We start from the raw sequence: 23,590 nt of genomic DNA on the forward strand, positions 1-23,590 counted from the left end.
AACAGGATAAACCAGTCAATACATAACTGCTGAAAAATAAAAATGAACCAATCAAAACAGAAAAACAAATCCTCGTATTTTTGAAAGTGGAAGCAAACATTTTGTTGTCGTTACTTTAATGGGTTATCAAACGAGGTGACAATTAAGAGAACTAATGAAGCAATCATTCATTTCCACCAAAGTTCACAGTCTAAAGATTTCCATCCAGACTGGCGGGGGGGGGGTTGGTATCCAATTGCAATTTTATATTCAAAGGTCTCAGTCCACAACATACCAGCATTGATTAAAAGTCAGCAACCAGCATACGTTGTGCTTGAATGGAAAATGCCAACAACAGCCGCGACGTAACCAAGACAAGATACCAGCCAGAAAGCTGTCATAATTCATGATAGACTGAGTCCATGATATATGACCACGATCTCCGACAAGATAAACAAGGGGTGGGTGTGTGTGAATGTGTGTGTGTGTTGGGGGGGGAATCTGAAAGGATGAAAAGAGCCAACTATAAATAGGATGTGTGTCATCTAGGGGCCTTTTGTTTCAACTAGGTATTGACTCTATCTGGCTGACATTTTGAAGACAAGTCTCCTCATGACATTTAGGAGACAGTCACAATCATTGTAACCTTCTTTTTCAGGTCCAACCAGCCAATTGCAAATGTTATTTTTTTTTCCCTACACTGCCAGATAAATCGTTTCATATCATGTCAGAGGGCATGTCACCCAAGTGAACGTGTGGCCCAGTTGTGTGTCTGTGTGTTTGGAAATAGCTTCAGTGGGGTCCTTGCATTCCAGCGGCTGTTCTAACATGTTGTAAATACAAGGTGTTGGAGAAAACATAAGAAGAGGTGGTGGAAACCACTTCAGTCCTAATGCTAGTGCTGCAGGGGAGGTGGGCTCAGGATGCAGGTTATCATAGACAACAAAACAGTTCACCTGTGATTGCACAGCAGTTTCCTTTCGCTTAAATGACCGGAAAATAACCATTTGCTTTGCTGTTATTCATTTACATAACAAAACCTGTGCAGAAGATTCAGGCTAGGTCTGCAAATAAACTATTATTTTTCACTGCTGATTGAACAATTTTACTTTTGTGTTCAGTCGCTTCACAGAAGGAAGCATTACGTTCCCATAGCTCCAAGCAACATCTTCAAATGTCTTAATTTCTCTGATCAACAGCCAGAAAAAAATACATAAACAATAACCACATTTATAAAGTCATATCAGATGAAAGTATAAAACTGTCTTGAGCAGAAATGCCTCAAGATTATTTTTTTTTAAAACTCAGCCATTTATTATCAAACAGTCTTTTTTAACAAACCATTTTTTATTCCTTTAAGAACCATAAGAAATCTGCTTTACACGGGAGAATTGACAGCTGTCAACAAATCATTTATATATAAATATATATAAAATAAATAGAAATAAGTCAGGATTTTTGTTTCATCCAAATTATTGAAAAAAAAAGGTTTGCTCCCTTTCTCTGTGCTTTAATCATTGGTACTTTGACATGGTGATGTTTTGAACTGTTTGTCACATTAAACAAGTCATTTTGACCTATGATGGTAATTTGAAATAAGGATTAACCTATCAATTGTCAGATTAATCAATAACGAAAATAGTCATTAGTAGGAGCCCTTGACAAAAACATGTATCATAGTAGTGCATGAAATGTCACATAAACCCATTGTTAATTTTTTTTTTTCAAAAACAGTCAATGAAGCTGCAGAAGTGGCACCAAAAGTAAAAAAACAAAACAAAAAAAACGCAATTCAAAGCAATAAATTCCGAAGACGGATCAACAAAATAAGGAACAAGAGGTCGCACCAATTAACACTTTTCTTTATAAACCTTTTCCGATAGAGAGATGAAAAGGAGAGACACGCTTCCAAACCCGCTCATGTGAACTCTGAACTTGACTTTTTCTTACCTGGATTGTGGCTGAACAGCGAAAAGGAGCAGTGCGACCCACGGCACCACCGCGACCAGCTGCATCTCGGAACCCCACTTTCCTGGCCGCTTTTCCCGGCTTCACTTTTCCTTCTCCTCCGCTTCTCCTTCTGCTCGCTTCTGTTTTAAACGGGCTTCTGCTCCGGTAAAACTTCAGACCATGACTTACTTTCTTCACCGCCTTTCTCCTGCCGTGTTCCTCCGCTGCTGCTGCTACTGCTGTGACAAAGCCGGGATTAAAAGTTAGCATGGAGCCGAGCAGCACCGCTTCGCTCTCCAACATGTTGTGCTGCGCTCAGCAGCGCTCGAGCTACCAAAAGGGGCTGTGGACTGTACCAAACACAACCCCGCCGGAGGGGGGGACGGGGGCAACCACAGCTGCGTTGTGTCCGTCTACAAAACTAGCGTTCGCGTTACCGACCAGCACAAACAAATCTCTGTCGGTCTGTTACTTTAATTAAAATCCAGGCTTTAAACTCGCCTAATTAAAGCAACGTCTTCTCTGTACTCGCGTCGTACCTTTCTTTCAACATCCCTATCCCGGGACAAACGGCCTCGTCCGCAGCCTGTGCCCTCTCCGTTGTGTCATTTCTGAAGGTTAGAGTCTTTGAAAGTTTGATGGTGTGAGAATCAAAAGGGGACGCTCACACAACATCTGGAGCAACGGAGAAGAAGAAAAACCCTCTTATTCTACCTCCCTATGGCAGCACAAAGGGTTTAATATTGTGTAAAAGCACAGATTGTGCAGAGAAGTTGGCATATCTGATCTGCAAGGTGATGAAGTACAACAGACCTGCAGTCATCTTACAAGCATGCATAGATGATTCCTGGATGAAAGTCCTTATTAGTCCTGATATCCAATTTTCAATTTCAATTTATTTTCATTTATATAGCGCCAATCACAGCAAGGTTGCCTCAAGGCGCTTCACACAATCTAACCTAACAACCCCCAGAGCAACAGTGGTAAGGAAAAACTCCCTCTCAGGAAGAAACCTCAAGCAGACCAGACTCAAAGGGGTGACCCTCTGTTTGGCCATGCTACAGAAACAAATGACAAAACAATTTACAAAACGAACACACAGGAAATGTTGCCGGTGCACAGGACAGTTTCTGGAACAGATACCACACCCATCTATGGATGGAGATGTGTATTTTTGTTTGGTATTTGTGTAGCAGCAGTACTCTGCTTTGTGTTGTTATGACTCCGCCCATTCTCTCCCCTTGGGACTGGAACTTATGATCCTTGGCATGGGAGTCGGACTTGTTAGATAATATCTGTGCTAATTCTTTGTTTTATGTTAGTTATTAAGTATTTGTGTTATTTGTTTGGACGTTCTGAGAAACATGTTAAGTTTTACTCTATCATGTGTCCAGGGAGACCACCCCCTGTTGGTGAGAGCCAGTAACATTAGAAATGTGAGACTAAACCACACCCACTGTTAACACCCATATTGTATAAAAGTGTTGTACAAGTTACTTCATGTGCCTTTTCACAAGATGGACGCTGTCTGTGAGGGTCCCAGGCCTGGTTCTAATGTGATCTTTAATAAACTCAAAATGAGGAATACAATGATTTGGTTTTTGGTAAGGGGCAGAATTTTACGTAAAGAACCAGATAGAAATAACAGACTCTCTAATCAGAAGGCTAAAACCCGGGGCTCTGGCCTTGTGACCAGAGAATCCTTTTGAGCTGTTGGGAGTGAGGTTTAGTAACTACATATGCACAGTGACTCCTGCTGGCCTCTGTTACATTTGGTTGGTTTTGACATTTTGCTTGAGGTCTAGACCAGCTTTAAAACTGTATTTCAGGTTCAGATGAGCCCATGAGCCCTGCCAAGACTTTGCTCAAATGTTGGAATGTTTTTAACTGAAATAATCTTCCCTGGTAAACTATTCCTGCCACTGATAGTGATAGCCTTTCCCTTGAGTGTTTCAATGTGACAACTGAGTTTTGTCCTTTCACTATAATTGTCATTCCAGTGAGGCTCTCATAAGAACTGCAATTCTAATAGTCACGATGATGTATAAGTAAGTCCTGGTAAATATTTCCATTATGCCGATGACAGCAACATGTCCTCCAAATCCTTGAAGCAGTTGATGAGGCCTACACCAAGCTTGGTCTTCACATCAACCTGAAGAAGACACAGGTTCTGTAGCAGCCACTGCCCAAAATGGTCAAGCAAAAGCTGCTTCCTCTGAAACTGTACAGGTCCTGGAGAACATGACCCACTTTCCATGCCTGAGCAGGCAACCATGTGTCATCAAACACTGATATCGATGACAAGATCCAACACCGACTGAAGCATGTACAACTGCCTTTGGCCACCTTCGCATACCTTAGCGCGGCTTCCAACTCATGTTTTCAACAATAGAAGCCTTTGGCATAAGACAAAAATCCTCATCTACAAAGCTGTTGTAATCCCAACCCTGCTGTATGGATCTGAGACCTGGAACACCTACTACGGCCACCTGAAGATCCTCACGACCCTTCCACCAATGCTACCTGAGGAGTATCCTCCTCATCAGGTGGGAAGACTACTGTACAAGCATTAGTGTCCTGGCTGGAGCCAAGCTCAAGAGCATAGAGTGTGTCATCATGAAGAAACAGATTCTGTGGGTGGGTCACGCGGTTAGGATGGATGACAGCCGAATTCCCAAGCAGATCTTCTACTCACTGCTGAGTGAAGGAAAATGGTCTGGAGGAGGGCAGAAGAAATGTTACAAGGACCTCTTGAAGCAGAACCTCAAGAACTGCTCCATCAACTGGAAGATCTGGGAATAACAAGCAACGGATTGAGCCAGTTGATGAACAGTGATCCATATGGAGTAGAAGTCTTTGAAAAAATGTGGAGGAACAACACAGAGGAGAAAGAGGAGAAAGAGGAAAGAGGGAGAGCAAGCTCCTAACCAGCAGAAGCTTCCAATAACAACCACATGGAGCATCTGTCAGAAAGAAGCACATCAAGCCTGGGTCTGTTCAGTCATTTCCGTGTCCACCATCCCGTCCAGGAATCAAGAGACACTCTTTTTTACTCAATTCAATTCTGTTTATTTACATAGAGCCAAATCACAACCAAGCTGCCCCAAGACACTCTGTGTCTTCCTGAGCAGTTTGATGTCATCTGCAAACATGTATACTTCTGAGGGCATATTGTCTGGTAGGTTACTGATGTACGAATGAATGGCAAAGACTATGAAGCCTAGTATGCTCCCCTGGGGAATACTGCTCAGGACGTCCAACATGACGAGGCTTAGACCAGGAAGTTCAAGTCTTCTTACTTTCAAGACTTCTCTGCAGTAAATTATTATCCTTCAAAACAAAATTCTGAAACTTCAAGTCTTACTTCCTGTTCATTCATTTGGTAACCATGTTTCTTTGGTGTCATTGCATTGGTAACATATGCACTTTTTTTTAATCTATACATATATTTATTAGGGTTTTTCTTATTTTGGAACAAACAACAAGATAGTGGAGTCATACTTAAAGCCACTCCAAGTATTATCTTACAAAATATCCACCCAGTATGCTTGAGTTTCAGGACAGGACCAGACACAATCAGTACAAGTCCCCATGGATTTTTTATTATTTATTTTTTAACTTTACGGTGCATGCAGAAAATATTCACAGTGCTGCACTTTCCCTTTTTTATGTTACAGCCTTATTCCAAAATGGATTAATTTTCTTCTTCAAAATTTGACACACAATACCCCATAATGACAATGTGATTTTTTTTTCAATTTTTGCAAATGTATTAAAAATAAAATTAAAAGGAATCACACATTCATAAATATTCACAGCCTTTGTCATGAAGCTCAAAACTGAACTCAGGTGCATCCTGCTTCCACTGACCATCCTTGAGATGTTTCTACAGCTTAATTGGAGTCCACCTGGGGTAAATTCAATTGATTGGACATGATTTGGAAAGACACACACCTGTCTACATATAAGGTCCCACAGTTGACAGTGCATGTCAGAGCACAAACCAAGCATGAAGTCAAAGGAATTGAGGCACTAATCTCGGGAAGGGTACAGAAACATTTCTACTGCTTTGAAAGTCCCAATGAGCACAGTGGCCTCCATCATCCATAAATGGAAGATGTTCAGATCCACCAGGACTCTTCCTAGAGCTGGCCACCCATCTAAACTGAGCAATCAGGGGAGAAGGACCTTAGACAGGGAGGTGACCAAGAACCTGATGGTCACTCTGTCAGAGCTCCAGCATTCCTCTGTGGAGAGAGGAGAACCTTCCAGAAGGACAACCATCTTTGCACCAATCCATCAATCAGGTCTGTATGGTAGAGTGGCCAGATGGAAGCCACTCCTTAGTAAATGGCACATGGCATCCCACCTGGAGTTTGCCAAAAGGCACCCGAAGGACTCTCAGACCATGAGAAACAAAATTCTCTGGTCTGATGAGACAAAGATTAAACTCTTTGAGGTAAAAGACAGGCATCATGTTTGGAGGAAACCAGGCACTGTCCCTACAGTGAAGCATGATGCTGGCAGCATCATTCTTTGGGATTGTTTTTCAGCAGCAAGAACTGGGAGACTAGTCAGGATTAAGGAAAAGATGAATGCAGCAATGCACAGAGACATCCTGGATGAAAGCACACAGCCAAGATATCAAAGGAGTGGCTTCAGGACAACTCTGTGAATGTCCTTGAGTGGTCCAGCCAGAGCCCAGACCTGAATCTGATTGAACATCTCTGGAGAGATCTGAAAATGGCTGTGCACCGACGCTCCCCATCCATCCTGATGGAGCTTGAGAAGTGCTGCAAAGAGGAATAAGCAAAACTGCCCAAAGATAGGTGCACCAAGTTTGTAGCATCATATTCAAGAAGACTTGATGCTGTAATTGCTGCCAAAAGGTGCATCAACAAAGTATTGAGCAAAGGGTGTGAATACTTATGTACGTATGATTTCTTAGTGTTTTATTTTTCATAAATTTGCAAAAAAATTTAAAAATAACTTTTTTCATGTTGTCATTATTGGGTGTTGCGAGTAGAATTTTGAGGGAAAAAATAATTTACTCCATCTTGGAATAAGGCTGTAATAAAACAAAATGTAGAAAAGGTGAAGTGCTGTGGATACTTTCTGGATGCACTGTAATCACAAAGGTGAAAGCTGGGGGTTCATTTTATGTCTGAGAGATTTGTAGACAATATAAGAATGTAAACTGCAACAGTCTTCAACAGTTACACACGGTTGTCTTGATTGTGTTCTCATATATCAGATCACATCGGTTTTGGTCAATATTTATTTAGTTAGTTCATTCTGCCACACCTGTGCCACGTTCTGCACATTCAATGTCTCTGTCTTGCTTAAGACATTTTAAAAACAGGTTATTGATTTTTTTAATTAGTTGGACTTGAATGAGCAACTTCTCTACCGCTGAAGTCTCAGCAGTAATTTTTAAAGTTGTTTTTCTAGATATGAAGTCCAGAATCTAAAGATATCTGAAAAAGTGATACCTGGAGAGACTGTATTTACCTTGTAATTGTTCAAACGATAATCCTGATACACCTTCACAGTAAATTCACCAGTGGAAAACTACACCGACAGTGCTAAATTAGCACTGCCAGTGAACATATGGTCCCACTCTGACCAGAGTGGGACCATATGTACACTGTCCGTGTTAATTTAATATTGCTCAACCATAACAATTGATAAACACACACACAAATAAGACCAGATTACACAAAATTCCAAAATACTCCAAATTTTAAAAATATTCAGACTTTAGAATTATATGTCATATAAAGGTTCTAATCAGTGTTTTGAGACCAGAATGATCTGTTGTCATTTTATGATAATATTTTCTATGACTGAAATAATTCTCAGCTAATGGAATATGTTATTTCTGCTGACCATTTAAGCCATACAGTATGTGACAAGTAGCGTCCAAATTCACATAAAGGCAGGGATTTTGATGTATAAAGCTGTGTGTGTTTTTTTTAAAGCAATGACAAATTCAAACTATAAAATTGATTTCACTTTAATTTTGGCCATAACTTAACCATTTCCAGTTACTTCCATCAGACATAAATGCAGTTCTGTCATATAACTTTTAAATCTTCTGCACTGGGTTTAACATTGAAGAGCTCTGAATGTTTAGGGCATTAAGTGGTACTATAAATATTAACTTAGGAATTTACACACTCAGCAATAAATAGTAAAACAATACATCAGGATGAAGCACTCAGAGGTCACAAAAATGGACACAGAGAGAACTTGTGACCTTGCCAGAAAGATGTGTCAGTATTGCAGTATTGATTAATAGTATTGATTAATAGTCTCTGGTCCCCTCCCCTCCTGGGGTACTGATGAGGTGTTTAGCAGGCTGACATCGTTAAATAGGTGGCTGGCGCAATTTTGTAGACAGCAAGGTTTTAGCTTTATTGATAACCGGCCTTTGTTCTGGGGCCGCCGTGGCTTGCCGATGCCGGATGGCCTCCACCCTACTGAGGAAGGTGCCGCCATCTTGTCTGCAAACATAGATAGAGCTCTACAGGGTGGGTAACATTAGGAATTTAAAGCAAGCCACGGAGCAGGTGATTAGAGACCCTGCAAGGCTTATGACAATTTGGGTGTGGAATCCATTAGCTTAGCAGGGAAATTAGTGCAGAAAATCCACTATGGTGATAGTGCAGTTTATCTGCCAGGGAGGGAAATTCAGCAAGTTGAGACTATGGCCTGCTTCCGTAGACGTGTCCATAAAAATCATAGAGGGATATTCTTTCCAAACTTAATACCCATTACTATATTGGATGATGTTGAAATTGAGGATAGCCCAGTGGTTGTTCCAGCAATAGCAAAGATTTCGTGTCTGCTACCTACAAAGCGCGTGGAATGTCTCAAACCTAAACCTACTTCTACGCATCTCATATATGCTACTCTGGAACCACCCCTAAACCTAAACAGTTCCACTGTCAACCCCACTGAGGTCCTTAGACTGGGTCAATTATCTAATTATTGATCATCACTTCTTAGATATGACTGGATTATGTGAAACCTGGCTTAAACCTACAGCTGTCCTCCCCTTAAATGAGGCCTGTCCACCAGCATATACATTTAGTCACATCCCTCCTGATGCAAAGCAAGGCGGGGCTGTTGCTCTTATTTATAAATCTAGGTTTAGCTTATTAGCTGTTGGGGGTCACAAATATAACTCATCTGAGCATCTAATTCTCTGCTCTGCTCAGGATATTACGCATTGCCAAGGTCAGAAGAATAAAAATCAGCCGTATTACTTTGTCACTGTATATAGGCCTCCTGGCCCATATTCTGAAATCTTAGATGAATTTGGTGCGTTCATCTCTAACTTGTCAACTAGTGCAGATAACATTCTGATCATTGGCGACTTTAACGTTCATATAAATAAGTCTTCTGATCCCCTCTGCAAATCATTTATGGAAATTGTCGATGCATTATGATTTCAGCAATGCATTCGGGATTCAATGCACATTAGTGGAAATACCCTGGATCTGGTTCTCGCATGTGGTATTGCTGCCACAAATATTGACATCATACCTCTTACATCAGTGGTCTCTGATCACTCACTTAAGTTTACAGTTTCGCTGCCGTGTTTAGTGGAACAACAACCTTATATATCACTATGGCGATGCATCAACTCCTCAACTAAGACTGAACTCGAAGCTAGACTGCCTGATGTCTTAGCCTCACTTTTGACAAATACCCAGTCAGTAGACAGACTTGTGGAAAGTTTAAACTCAGTGCTCAAAACTACACTCGACATGATTGCACCAAATGTGTTAAAACCGCGCTCGCCCAAATCACAGTCACCTTGGTTCAATGATTATCTGCGTGATCTCAAGCATAAGGCAAGAGGTCTAGAATGGAAATGGCGTCGTTCAAAATTAGAAATATTCTACTTTGTGTGGTATGATGCTATCTTAGACTATAAGCATGCATTATTGGCTACAAAGCGGACCTATTACTCTGATTTTATCAACAAAAACAAGCATAACTCAAAGTTCTTGTTTGACACGGTGGCAACACTTATTCATGGACAACCACCTGTAGTTCACTCTTCTTTTACAGCACAAGATTTCCTGGATTACTTTGAGCAGAAAATAGAAGACATTAGGTTAAACATATCCCAGCATGCCTTAACCCAGCCACTACACCCTATTGAGGTGGGCACAACTACTGAGGTATTACCTAGATTTACAGAATTTGACAGTATCTCACAAGGCATGCTGACGAAACTCGTAACGTCAACAAAAAGCACAACCTGTTTATTTGATCCTATACCAACAAAACTGTTTAAGGACCTGTGGCCCACTCTTGGGCCGACTGTGCTGGAAATTATTAATCTTTCTTTAACTTCTGGATCTGTTCATAAATCTTTCAAATCTGCAGTGATTAAACCATTACTTAAGAAACCTAATCTGAACCTAGTGTATTGAAAAACTATCGGCCGATATCAAATCTATCATTTTGCTCTAAAATTCTGGAAAAAGTGGTGTCACGGCAGCTTGTAGACTATCTTACTGTGAATAATCTCTTTGAGCCACTGCAGTCTGCTTTTAGAAAATATTCCACAGAGATGGCTCTCACTAAAGTGGTGAATGATCTTCTGCTTACAATGGATTCGGACACCACTACGGTTCTCTTGCTGTTAGATCTCAGTGCTGCATTTGATACAGTGGATCATCATATTCTACTTGACAGGCTGGAAAACCATTTTGGGATTAGTGGGAATGCCCTTGCATGGCTGACATCATACTTGACTAGTCGTTCTCACTGTGTTTTGTACAGTAACACTACCTTCAATTTGGCCAGGTAACACTCAGCCTAGGCTCATGTGTCATACATCACACTGACAAAGTGAGGAACCTTGGGGTAATTTTTGATCCTACGTTGTCCTTTGGCCTCCACATTAGAAATATTACGAGGACTGCTTTCTTCCACCTGCGAAATATAGTGAAGATTCGTCCCATCCTGTCTATGGCTGATGCTGAGACCCTGATCCATGTGTTTATCTCCTAGATTGGACTACTGCAATGTTCTATTTTCTGGTTTACCGCAGTCCAGCATTAGGGGTCTCCAATTGGTTCCAAATGCTGCAGCCAGACTTTTGACACAAAGTTTGACCACATTACAGTCATTTTGTCATCTCTTCACTGGCTTTCTGTCCCAGTGGGATCAGATTTTAAGGTTCTGCTACTAGTCTATAAAATTGTTCATGGACTGGCACCTCCCTACCTAGCTGACCTAATTAAACCTTACATACTGACCCAGGCTTTGCGTTCTCAGGATGCAGGACTACTTTGTGTCCCTAGGGTGAATAAGAAGTCTGCGGGTCACAGAGCTTTCTCTTATCGTGCCCCTGTTCTGTGGAATGATCTCCCTGTGTCAATAAAACAGATTCTGTAGAGACTTTCAAGTCCAGACTTAGGATGCACTTATTTTCCCTTTCGTATGGCTAGCATACTGGCATAGTATAGTTCTATGCTTTTTACTCTTTTAATTCATTTATTAGGAAACGGAGCGTGCCGTGGCCTCAACTTTACCTAAATTATGGGTCTTTTAGTGAAGTTTAGGGCTAGTGGCTGGCGATCACCTTAGTATTTCCTGTTTTTCTTGTTGTTTAATGCTGACAAATTATACAGTATTTCTTGTCTTTCTGATGCCTGATTCTGTTTTTTCTTTCTGTTTAAGGTGCAGCTCCATCCAGAGATGGGAGTTGTATTTGTGTTGGCGACCCTCCTGTCCTGTGCACCAACAGCATTTCTTGTATATTCGTCCGTGAATTGTTTTGTGAGTTGTTCTGTTATTTATGTTTGTAGCATGGCCCAAGCAGAAAGTCACCCCTTTGAGTCTGGTCTGCTTGAGGTTTCTTCCTCAGAGGGAGTTTTTCCTTACCACTGTTGCTCTGGGGGTTGGTAAGGTTAGACCTTACTTGTGTGAAGCGCCTTGAGGCAATTCTGTTGTGATTTGGTGCTATATAAAGGAAAATAAATTGAAACTGAAAATTCAATAAATATGTAGCACATGAGTGAGTTATTTCTGAAGAAGAGACACAACACATTACACACCCCCTTTTTATGGTATAGCCTACAGAGCTTGAAGTGCCAAACCAGGGTTAACAAACCAAACATAACCGCCATTGTGGTACTCTGGTGACGGTGGTAGAGAAGAGAATACTGGACAAACTGCTGGACATTATGGAAGATGCCAGTCACCCTCTGCACACCATCATCAGCAACCAGAGGAGCCTCTTCAGCCACAGACTGCTCCTTCCCAAGTGCAGGACCAACAGACCGAAAAACTCCTTTGTCCCTCAGGCCATCAGAATGTACGCCTCCTCACTCAGGGGGAGGAGGCGTAACAGGAAGACAAGGGACGGGAATGAGAGGAACAGTAGTAGCCAGTAAACCAGTATGCCTGGTATTTATATTGTGTACTTATATTTATATTTGCAAACTGTTTTTCTTTTTTACTTTTTAATACTCTGTGTGCTTCTTACCGTATGTGTTGCTATACAGTGCTGCTGGAACCTCAATTTCCCTGAGCGAGTCTTCCCAAGGGATCAGTAAAGTTCTATCTAATGTAATCTAATCTAATCTAATTATCTCTGATTGCCACTTCAGGAGATGTCGATGCAGCTCCTACAAAGACAGACTGGATATGCTGGTGTTGCTGTGTATTTGTGTTTTAGGTCATCCCCTCTGCATATGCACAGTCCCTTGGAGAGTTGCTTTAATTTTTGATTACTGTTTCCTTGTGCACTGGCAGGTGTTCACCTCATCGAGTGTCTTTGTCCTTGCACAGCTGTTCCACAGTCACAATTAGTGCTCCTGTCCCATACTGTCGCGTCATTATTGTCACGTCACAGCCTTTTAACACGTGGGATTTCAGTTTGTTAAATCATTCGCTGCAGACTGTGGTTGTGTGTGTGTGTGCTTGTACTTGTGCGCTCTTCAGCTTTCTGTGTATCCGGCAGTGTTCCAGATTTATGTGCAGCTCATTGTTTATTCAGTAAATAAGCTTTTGTAACTGTGAGATCTGTCCCTGTGCTCCGTGCCTGCATGGCTGGCTTCATTCTCATGGTTTTGCCTTCACGATACAATCTCACAACAAAACCATGAACCCAGCAGGTACCCCCCCCCAACCCAAATGTGCAGAAGTTAAAACCCATTTTCGTGAAACAGCATGATGTGTATTTGCTTCCTCGACAGCCTCCCTACCCTCCATCCCCAAAGAAGAAAACACATTTTCCTAACAAAGCATGGACATTACGCAAGATAACCCCCGAATCGTGCAATGTGCGTTATCTTTTCAGTCGAGGCAGACTATCTGATTGGGTTTCTGAGCTGGAGTCCTTTTTGTCTTCAGAATGCTCTCCGCTCTCCACACCTTCACCCGTACCACTCCACTCTGAGCCGAGATCAAACCAGTCCCAGTTTTTGTCACTACAATCAACATTCTCATCACTCCACTCAGCCTTTAAATCAATGCAACAACATTAGCTCCTGTAGCGCTTCAATCTCATTTCATGTCTTTTCAATCTGCCTTCACGTCCCTCCGACCCGACTTCACTGCTCTTCAGTCAACACTGACTGAAAATCTGCTGATTTATCAGCTATTGACAAATCAGCTGATTTATTGATTATCAGCATTTTTTCATCCAAATATCGTTATCGGCATCGGCCTCAAAAAATCCATATCGGTCGGGCTCTAGTAATTATGTCTCATTAGAAACAGAAAACCTGTGAACTGAACAGCATCTTTTGACCTTTATTTAATGATATTCTCATTACAGGTGAAAGTATTGACATATTTACTGATTTTAAATACCTCCAGTGTCATATTCAATCCAGATTTGAATTTTAAAAACCATTAAAGCAATAAAGTACAAATTTTAGACAAAGCCAAAATGAAACAAGAAATATGGAGTTAAGTTGACTTTTGGAGACATCGTTTAACCGTCGTCCAGCTTCGTTCCTGTAGCTGGCGCTTTGTCAGAATTTTCAAACTGTTGAAAAAAGTGAATGAATACTGATGACAACTTCAATTCATCTGTATTCCGTTTTGCTTTCTGCCATGATGGCTCCTCATCGCTTGCGTAGTTCCCGTACCATCAGCGTTCCGTTTGTTTGTCGTCCAAACTCCCAAGTCCAACATCTTGCATGAACATTGACAATATCTGAATGGATCAATAACTAAAGATCCGATGAGCTGAACATGACTCGTCCATGTGTGGGACAAAAAGCAACGTTGTCATATAGAACCAATAGCAGCCAGGACGCCTGATCACCTACTTTAACTATTTACGCACGTTGCAACCGTCTTGTTGCAGCCATCTGTGGCTGGAGAGGCTGTGAGCCACAAATGGCTGTGCACCACATATGGCTGTGCACACGTTCGCATGCTGTCTGTGGCTGAAACGTGCATGCATGTGCATACATGTTCTGAAGACAAACCTGTTGTCAAGACAACCAGATCTCGCACCTGCAGGTGCTGTGAAGAGCGCACAAATGACCACAGGCTGGCTGCAGAAATGATCACAGGCTGGCGCTCAGTCTGATACCTGCTGTCAAGTCATGTCATCATGAATGTTTTGTTTTGATTTTGTTTAAAGCGTCAAGGTCGCCGTTCGCTTCATTTTTCCTTTGTTAGTTTCGGTTTTGTTTCATTCTTTTATGAGCTCTTTTATGTGCTCTTTTAGGCTTTTTGGTGAGAAGTCCAGGCTCATTCGTCCACTTTTTCTCGATGATTTGTGACTTTGTGACTTTTTTCCTTCATTCAGCTATCACCGTGACCCGTGTGACTGGGCCCTTACAGTCTTATTCCAAAATGAAAAAAATTCAGCTTTTCTTTAAAATTCTACTCACAGAACCCCATAATGACAACGTGAAAAAAGTTTGACATGAAGCTCAAAACTGAGCTCAGACGCAGCCTGTTTCCACTGATCATTCTTGAGATTTATTTATTTGTTTATTTAAAAAAAAATTCTAAATCAATTTTATTTATATAGCGCCAAATCACAACAAACAGTTGCCCCAAAGGCACTTTATATTCAATTCAATTCAATTCAATTTTTTTTTATATAGCGCCAAATCACAACAAACAGTTGCCCCAAGGCGCTTTATATTGTAAGGCAAGGCCATACAATAATTATGTAAAACCCCAACGGTCAAAACGACCCCCTGTAAGCAAGCACTTGGCTACAGTGGGAAGGAAAAACTCCCTTTTAACAGGAAGAAACCTCCAGCAGAACCAGGCTCAGGGAGGGACAGTCTTCTGCTGGGACTGGTTGGGGCTGAGGGAGAGAACCAGGAAAAAGACATGCCGTGGAGGGGAGCAGAGATCGATCACTAATGATTAAATGCAGAGTGGTGCATACAGAGCAAAAAGAGAAAGAAACAGTGCATCATGGGAACCCCCCAGCAGTCTACGTCTATAGCAGCATAACTAAGGGATGGTTCAGGGTCACCTGATCCAGCCCTAACTATAAGCTTTAGCAAAAAGGAAAGTTTTAAGCCTAATCTTAAAAGTAGAGAGGGTGTCTGTCTCCCTGATCTGAATTGGGAGCTGGTTCCACAGGAGAGGAGCCTGAAGGCTCTGCCTCCCATTCTACTCTTACAAACCCTAGGAACTACAAGTAAGCCTGCAGTCTGAGAGCGAAGCGCTCTATTGGGGTGATATGGTACTACGAGGTCCCTAAGTTAAGATGGGACCTGATTATTCAAAACCTTATAAGTAAGAAGAAGAATTTTAAATTCTATTCTAGAATTAACAGGAAGCCAATGAAGAGAGGCCAATATGGGTGAGATATGCTCTCTCCTTCTAGTCCCCGTTAGTACTCTAGCTGCAGCATTTTGAATTAACTGAAGGCTTTTTAGGGAACTTTTAGGACAACCTGATAATAATGAATTACAATAGTCCAGCCTAGAGGAAATAAATGCATGAATTAGTTTTTCAGCATCACTCTGAGACAAGACCTTTCTAATTTTAGAGATATTGCGTAAATGCAAAAAAGCAGTCCTACATATTTGTTTAATATGCGCTTTGAATGACATATCCTGATCAAAAATGACTCCAAGATTTCTCACAGTATTACTAGAGGTCAGGGTAATGCCATCCAGAGTAAGGATCTGGTTAGACACCATGTTTCTAAGATTTGTGGGGCCAAGTACAATAACTTCAGTTTTATCTGAGTTTAAAAGCAGGAAATTAGAGGTCATCCATGTCTTTATGTCTGTAAGACAATCCTGCAGTTTAGCTAATTGGTGTGTGTCCTCTGGCTTCATGGATAGATAAAGCTGGGTATCATCTGCGTAACAATGAAAATTTAAGCAATGCTGTCTAATAATACTTCCTAAGGGAAGCATGTATAAAGTGAATAAAATTGGTTCTAGCACAGAACCTTGTGGAACTCCATAATTAACCTTAGTCTGTGAAAAAGATTCCCCATTTACATGAACAAATTGTAATCTATTAGATAAATATGATTCAAACCACCACAACGCAGTGCCTTTAATACCTATGGCACTATTTAGCACAAAATAAAATACAGAAAATAATGTATATACATAAAACAACCAAAGAGAGAGGGAGAGAGAAAAAAATACAATAAAGTGCAAGGGAGTGGTGGAAGCCAAAAGGCTTATAAAGAGTCCACTCCCAAACAAAACAAACATAACAGAATACAAAGGAATTACACCATTTTTACCAGATTAAAACAAATCATTGTAAATACTCCTGCAGGATCTTCGCTTTTAGACTACTTTTATATGTATATAAGGTGATAGATGGATTCACAAGCGAATCCTTCTATCACCTATCATCTATCAGTGAAGATGAGTAAATGCAGTTGATTGGACATGATTTGAAAAGGCACACACCTGTCTACATATAAGGTCTCACAGGTGACAGTGCATATCACAACACAAACCAAGTCAAAGGAATTGTTTGCAGACCTCCAAGACAGGATTGTCTTGAGGCACAAATCTAGGGAAGGGTAAATAACCATTTCTGCTGCTTTGATGGTCCCAGTAATCACATTGGCCTCCATCATCTGTAAATGGAAGAAGTTCAGAGCCACCAGGACTCTTCTTAGAGCTGGACGCTAGTATAAACTGAGTGATCGGGGGAGAAGAGCCTTAGTCAGGGACGTGACCAAGAATCCGATGGTCACTCTGTCAGAGCTCCAGCATTCCTTTGTGGAGAGATAAGAACCTTCCAGAAGGACAACCACATTCCACCACTTGGTCATTGCCTGTTTCTGTCGCTATGTGACGAGTTAGGTAGCCCCATCGCATCAAATAGTGATGGGTGGGGAGATGCACTGCATTTTTTTTTTTTTTTTTTTTTGACAGCAGCGTTGTTTCTCTCTGATAGCACACAAAACTATCTGCTTCACATACATGTCATCAGAGATCATTCATCTATGTTTTGGTTCGGGTTAGAGTGTCTGGATTCAGAATGAGTCTCAGTGCTGCTTCAGCTGCCGAGCAACCTTGCAAATAAGTTTAATTTAAATAGTTAGGGTTAGGATAGGGATTACAGTTTGATTTCTCTGAAATGTACAAAAAGTGTGAAAGTTTGAACAATACTTCTGGTTCTGTGCCATGGTCTCCTTCCCTTGCAGAGGTTTTGTGAAGTGGAAGACTTCTGATATGGTTTGAGTTAGTGTGCTTGCTTCCAGAGCAGAAGGTTCCCAGTTGAAAAGCAATCTTGCCCACTCTCCATGGAATGTGGAGTTACGTCAGGAAGGTCATATGATGTGAACCCTGTCCCAAATCATCTCAGATCTGCGGTGATGATACAAAGTGGGGGGAAAAAAGGAAGAAGCAAAAGTCTGTTTTTTCATGTCCTGAGAAGAATAAAAACATTTCAGAAAAAAAATATCTTGACCAAGGCTTTCATAATTCATGCATCAGAGGGATGACTGGGCATAGTGATGGAGTGGACATCATGTTCACTGAGTGCATATATGGAAAAACAGGACATGAAAGTCTCCTTTCCAAAACTGGACAATTCCATCTTTGGAAGTCAGTGCATTTTGACAACAGGTGATGTTTTTCAGAATCAGCTTTAGTCTCACAATGAAGTGGATTTTCCTTCTTCAAAAAACTACAGTTTCACTTCATGCTACTGCTTGCTGATATGTATGTACAGTCTGCCAAGGGGCATCCAGTGGCGGCACCTCCTACTCATGAGGCATCTCACATTTATTTTGAAAGTTCATTGGGTGGGAATATAGGCTGGCATGCTGAATTCCAGGTCACTCTTTTTTGTTTTTGTTCCACATCAACAGGTGTCCTCCTGTACAGATGAGGACACCATTATACCTCCCAGGTGTGTGTGTGTGTGTGTGTGTGTGTGTGTGTGTGTGTGTGTGTGTGTGTGTGTGTGTGTGTGTGTGTGTGCATGAAATGTAATGTTCCAAGTGCTTTTTAACAGAGCAAGGAATTTTCAACACAGCATTTCTAAACATCCTAGTTTTATTCTGGAAGCTTACTTTGCACATATGAAAAAACAAAAGAAATATACGAGGTCTGTCCATAAAGTATCGTACCTTTTTCGTACAGACAGGCACGAACCACCGGATTATTTCTAAACGGATGGCTGTGTGGAGCAGCAACATGCCTATCTCGGCTTTCAAGGCTTACCAGTCGAGTGAGTTATAAGAGAAATTGTGGAGAGCTGGGCATGTCCGAACTTGTCCTCTGACATGCCGAAACGGAGGCGTTCTTTGTCTCGCTCGAACAACGAATCGGTCGTGACGCACAAAGCCTCCGCGCGGCTTTCCATGACAAAATCTCTTGTTAAAAGTGAAATCTGCCGGAAAATGGTTGATGGCCAGCTCTTGTGATAACCAGAGAAAGTTCGTGCCTGTTGTCGCGGCTCGGAGCGCGGCGCGCCGAGTGCCATTGTGGACCGTCCTTAAAGCTGTAGTAATAGTCCTTATTCTCTGTGAAGCCTGTAAAATTTTCACAGAAAGCCAGATAAATTTTTCGAATGGTTTCCAGGTGCCAGTCTCTAACAGCTTCTGAAAAAATTCTGATGGAAAAAAACTCCAAATCATTCTGCCATTTCCAGACAATGAAAATCCGACGACAGGGCGGGACCACTCCTTACACAAGGCGTGCTCACAGGCGAATGACATCACCGACAGGCGTGGAAAAACTCACGCATGCGCACGAGGGTTCAAGCTTGTCTGACGTGAAAACATATGAATCAAATCCATATAGTTTAAAAAAAAATAAAAAGGTACGATACTTTACGAACAGACCTCGTATTTCACAAAACCAAAAATTATTAGCCCTCCTGATGCTAATAATCAATTGTATATCCTTTTTTTTTTTGCTGGATAACAGCCTGCAGTCATTTGTTGTCATTTTCAACAAGTCGTTTTCTTTTTGAAGAACATGAAAATGTTAAATTTCATAGGGGCCTAATAATTTTGTCCATTTACAATATACCATAAATGACATATGATGTGCAGACAGCATAGATAATACAAAATAAGAGACTGACATAAAACATTTTAAACACAGAAAGATAATAAGGTCTCGCCAGACGAAGCATAAGAACTAGTGTGATTGTATGTTGCAGCAACATGGAGTTCAAATAAATGTTATCATGGGGACAACAAAGTAGAGCCTGACCGATATGGATTTTTTGAGGCCGATGCCGATAACGATATTTGGATGAAAAAAAAATGCAGATAATCGATAAATCAGCCGATATTATTTTTTTAAATGAATAAAATCTTCTTTTTTGCCACCTTAACAAAAAAGGTATGAGCTAAAAGCTGAAGATTTGTCCTCATATTGATTAACTTTATAACAGAGAAATTTCAAGTTCAAAAAATGCAATCAAGAATTAAACCTTTGTGAAATTAGCAAATACATATCCTTAAAAAGAGTTGTGAAATACATCTCATCTTGTACCTCTTGATGCTGCAACTTAGATATAGGTTCAGGATAAGGATACAGATCCTTATAAACTTACTTGTATGCTTTTGTCAGCCGATCAATGCAGTGTGACGACGAACTACGGGGGCCGGTGATGAACATATTTAAGCAGGGGTGTAAGCAGCTCTCAGTTGAATGGAGTCAGAGCTCATCTACTGGACAAACGGTGCAAGGACATTTTACATTGCCGGCACAAACATTATTTCAGTAGCTGTTCTGTTTATGAGAAATTATCGGCATTGTATTGGCAAAATTTCGGCCGATAGTGAGTACGTTGAAAAGGGCTTATATCTGCCGATAATATCGGCCAGTCGATATATCGATCGGGCTCTACAACAAAGTAGAATCTACTGTGTTTGAGCTAAAAGTCTACATGACATAAAAAAAGGAAATTTTGGTCAGAACTCATCTCCTAATTGAGCCACAGCTACAACAGGGAGGTCTGTGACTTTAGAGTTGGTTTCAAGCCACTTATTATCTCTAACAGTTTGCTTGTGGCATTATTGATGAACTCCAAAAGTGTTATCTTTTTTAAGATAAGTTAAAAAATTATATTGGCATATATATTAAATTGTTGCAACATGGAATATTTATCCTGCAGAATCTTTTATATAAACAAACCAAATTATGTCTGAGACATTTTTTTTCTTAAAATGACCACCTGCCCTCCCATTCCTTTGAAACTTTTCTTGTGACCAGAAATTGTGTGCATCTTTTATAATGAGAAAATGGGCAAATAGTTCTTCTAGAGAAGACGCTTTGTCCTGGTGAACTGTATCGGTTCGGTTAGAGAAGAAGAAAAAGGAAAAACTCTTCTGTTGTCAGTTGAATTAACGGAGGCAAATGACAGAGCTGTGGTTTCCACGGTGGGTTACAATGACTATTAGATGAGGTCATTACACAGTCATTATTTTAGCATAGATTTACAAAAGATTACTGTGGAAATTTTATGGTTCCAGCAGGAATTTAACTGAAAGCAGGTCCAAAAAAGGTCACTGTGGAGAAAGGGTTTATTTTGCTGGATGTAAAAGAATCTCTAATCGGTTCTGATAGTTCTGCCACATACAGACTAGTGGTGGGCGGCTCGATCCTAATATCGATAATATCGATACCAATGCTGGTATTGATATTGAATGATCCTCGTGTAAAAAGATCGATACTCAAGCTTTTTTTTCTCTCCTGCTGCACTGACAGCTGCACACGCAGATTCATCAAAATCTACTTATGTGTCGACGCGGGTTGAGGAGCAGACCTGCGTCTGATGGAACCCAGCGCTAAAATAACCAGAAAGCGGTTCCAATAACAAAACAATTTATTCTTTCCACCCTCTGGTGCATAACAAAGTGAATGAACAAAAAATGCGTCAGTCTGGTGGAGTGAAGGCTGGCACGCTCTCCAGCGCCTAAAAGGATCGAAGCCCGGCGCTTCTGGACTCACTTTTACCGCCAAACACCCCCCAGGTGGACACAACAAACCGACTCTCTGCGAAGGATAGAAGAGGTGAGGTAAGTCAGCAGTTACAAGCAATATCCTTCAAAAGGCACACACTATCAGCAACACATTCAGGTCTGTATTTAAGCTTTATGTAAATGAGCAGCTTCTCACAACAGGTGGAGGATCAGTTGTCCGCACGCCACGGCAGTGAGAAGCAAGCTGCACAATTCTCATCACAATTCAAATATACTGCGTAACAAAATACCAAGTTACTATCAACAATTAGTCAAACAATTAATCACCTCTGATGTGTGCTGACAGCATGTGTCCTCACCCTTCTTCCTTCACAGGCACGATGTGTCAAACCCAGGCGCGGTCCTCAGCGTCTCACAAACAAACATCACAAGGTCGAGTTCCCGGCAATTCTGCTTGAATCACACATGGCTTAAATGCAGAACGCCATCTAATTATCTGCTTCAGCTGAAAGTCTTTAAGGTTGCATGTGAGCACCATCCACAGGTGCTGCACATAACGTTGATGAGGGTGAAGGACTCTTCAGCCAGGACCTTCTCCACAGACAAATCAGTTTTCATACCACCTGGAGAGCAAAGAAAAGAAAAGAACACCAAAATGTCCAGCCACACCCCCCAACACACAACACTACTCTCTGTCTGTAAGAGCAGCGCTGCGCTGTGTCACATAACACGGAGCAGCGCACCCTTGTATTGTGGTTTGTCAGCCCTCTACCTCAAGAGATTTTGTTTTAAGTTGTGTTGAGTGATATTTTTTAAACAAAAATGTTGATTGTGATAAAGTATGTCACGTACAATGTTTGGTGAAATGTTGGGTATTTTCTCCTCCAAACATTTTTAAACCTTTAACAAGACAAACAGAGTCAAGAAACACCAGTGAGACAGAAAGTCAAATATTACGCGCGGAGTGCGGCCAGGCTACACCAAGGCTACACTAAAGTCTGGCCTGCTTTTCCGCTCTTTTTATTAAGAGACGCCCTCATCACATAAACAAGAAACTTGTCCTAAGGGTGGGGGTAATGACGCAAGACAAGTTTCTTCCCATAACATAAACGCATACGTCAAGTGCAGCTGTAAGGAAGAACACTTCAGGTCAGCACATCTCGTTCGTCTGTTGCAGTTATCAGCTGTTTTGCATCTGCCTGGAACACTAAGCATCACAATCAGTCAAAATTCAACCTTCAGTTCTTTTACTCCCAGTCGTTAGCGGCTACGAAAACAAAGTTATGTTATAACAATAAGTACATCCAGTCCTTCATTCCCAGTTCAGATTGACCCCAGAGTGCTAAAACAAAATTGAATTCTCAGGATTGCATTAAGACAGGTGCAAAACAGCACATCTCCGTTCTCATGAGAAAGAAGACAAAGCTAAAACAAGGTTGAATAACACGTACGTTCTCAGGGTGAAGTGCAAAACAGCACAACACCGTTCTCATGAGAAAGAAGACAAAGCTACAAATGTTTAACAGTGATAACATATATATATATATATATATATAAAATCCTTAACATTTCCCACCTGTTTATCACCTGTTAAACGTATAGCAGGCATCACCCAGCTTAGTTAGTTAGTTTATTAACTTAGTTTATTCTGTCCACGTTTTTATTAATTGAACACCACCAACAGATGGAAGATTTGAATCCAGCTGCTATTTGATCAACCAGTTTATACTCGTCAGGCACTCCTCTGGGGACTCCTATTGCGTCAATATATGTTGGATTTCCTACTCCTTTCCAATCTCTTTTTACTCTATGTCTGGCTATGCCTTTCTGCCAATCCTCAGGAATAAGAGGCTGCATATGTCGTAACGTCTTCAGGGGTCATGGGTAACAATAATGATATTAATGCACAATAACCTGACACATTTCGTGGCAGTCTATCAAAGATTCTGTTATCACCACACCACCACCATACATCACTCCTACCGACTGGTATAAATGAACCGTTTTTCTGTATTATTCGACTACACCACTTGTCTTATTACTTTTTCAGCTAAAGCTTCATAGGCTAAGAGTGTGTTAACTCATCACGTCAACAGTTCAAGCTTGAACTGGAGTTGTGAGCTTTTCAATATCATCATAATTCTCAGTACAGTCATTACAGTTTTCTCCACTAAGGTCTGACTGTTTCAATGCTTGATATTTTGGCATAGTTTGTTGGAAGGCCAGATTACGCTGTACAAATGTATTTGACACCATTTTCAATAGTAACTGCCAACATGG

Source organism: Thalassophryne amazonica, chromosome 2 (genome assembly GCF_902500255.1).
Source record: "Thalassophryne amazonica chromosome 2, fThaAma1.1, whole genome shotgun sequence".
Lineage (NCBI taxonomy): Eukaryota > Metazoa > Chordata > Actinopteri > Batrachoidiformes > Batrachoididae > Thalassophryne > Thalassophryne amazonica.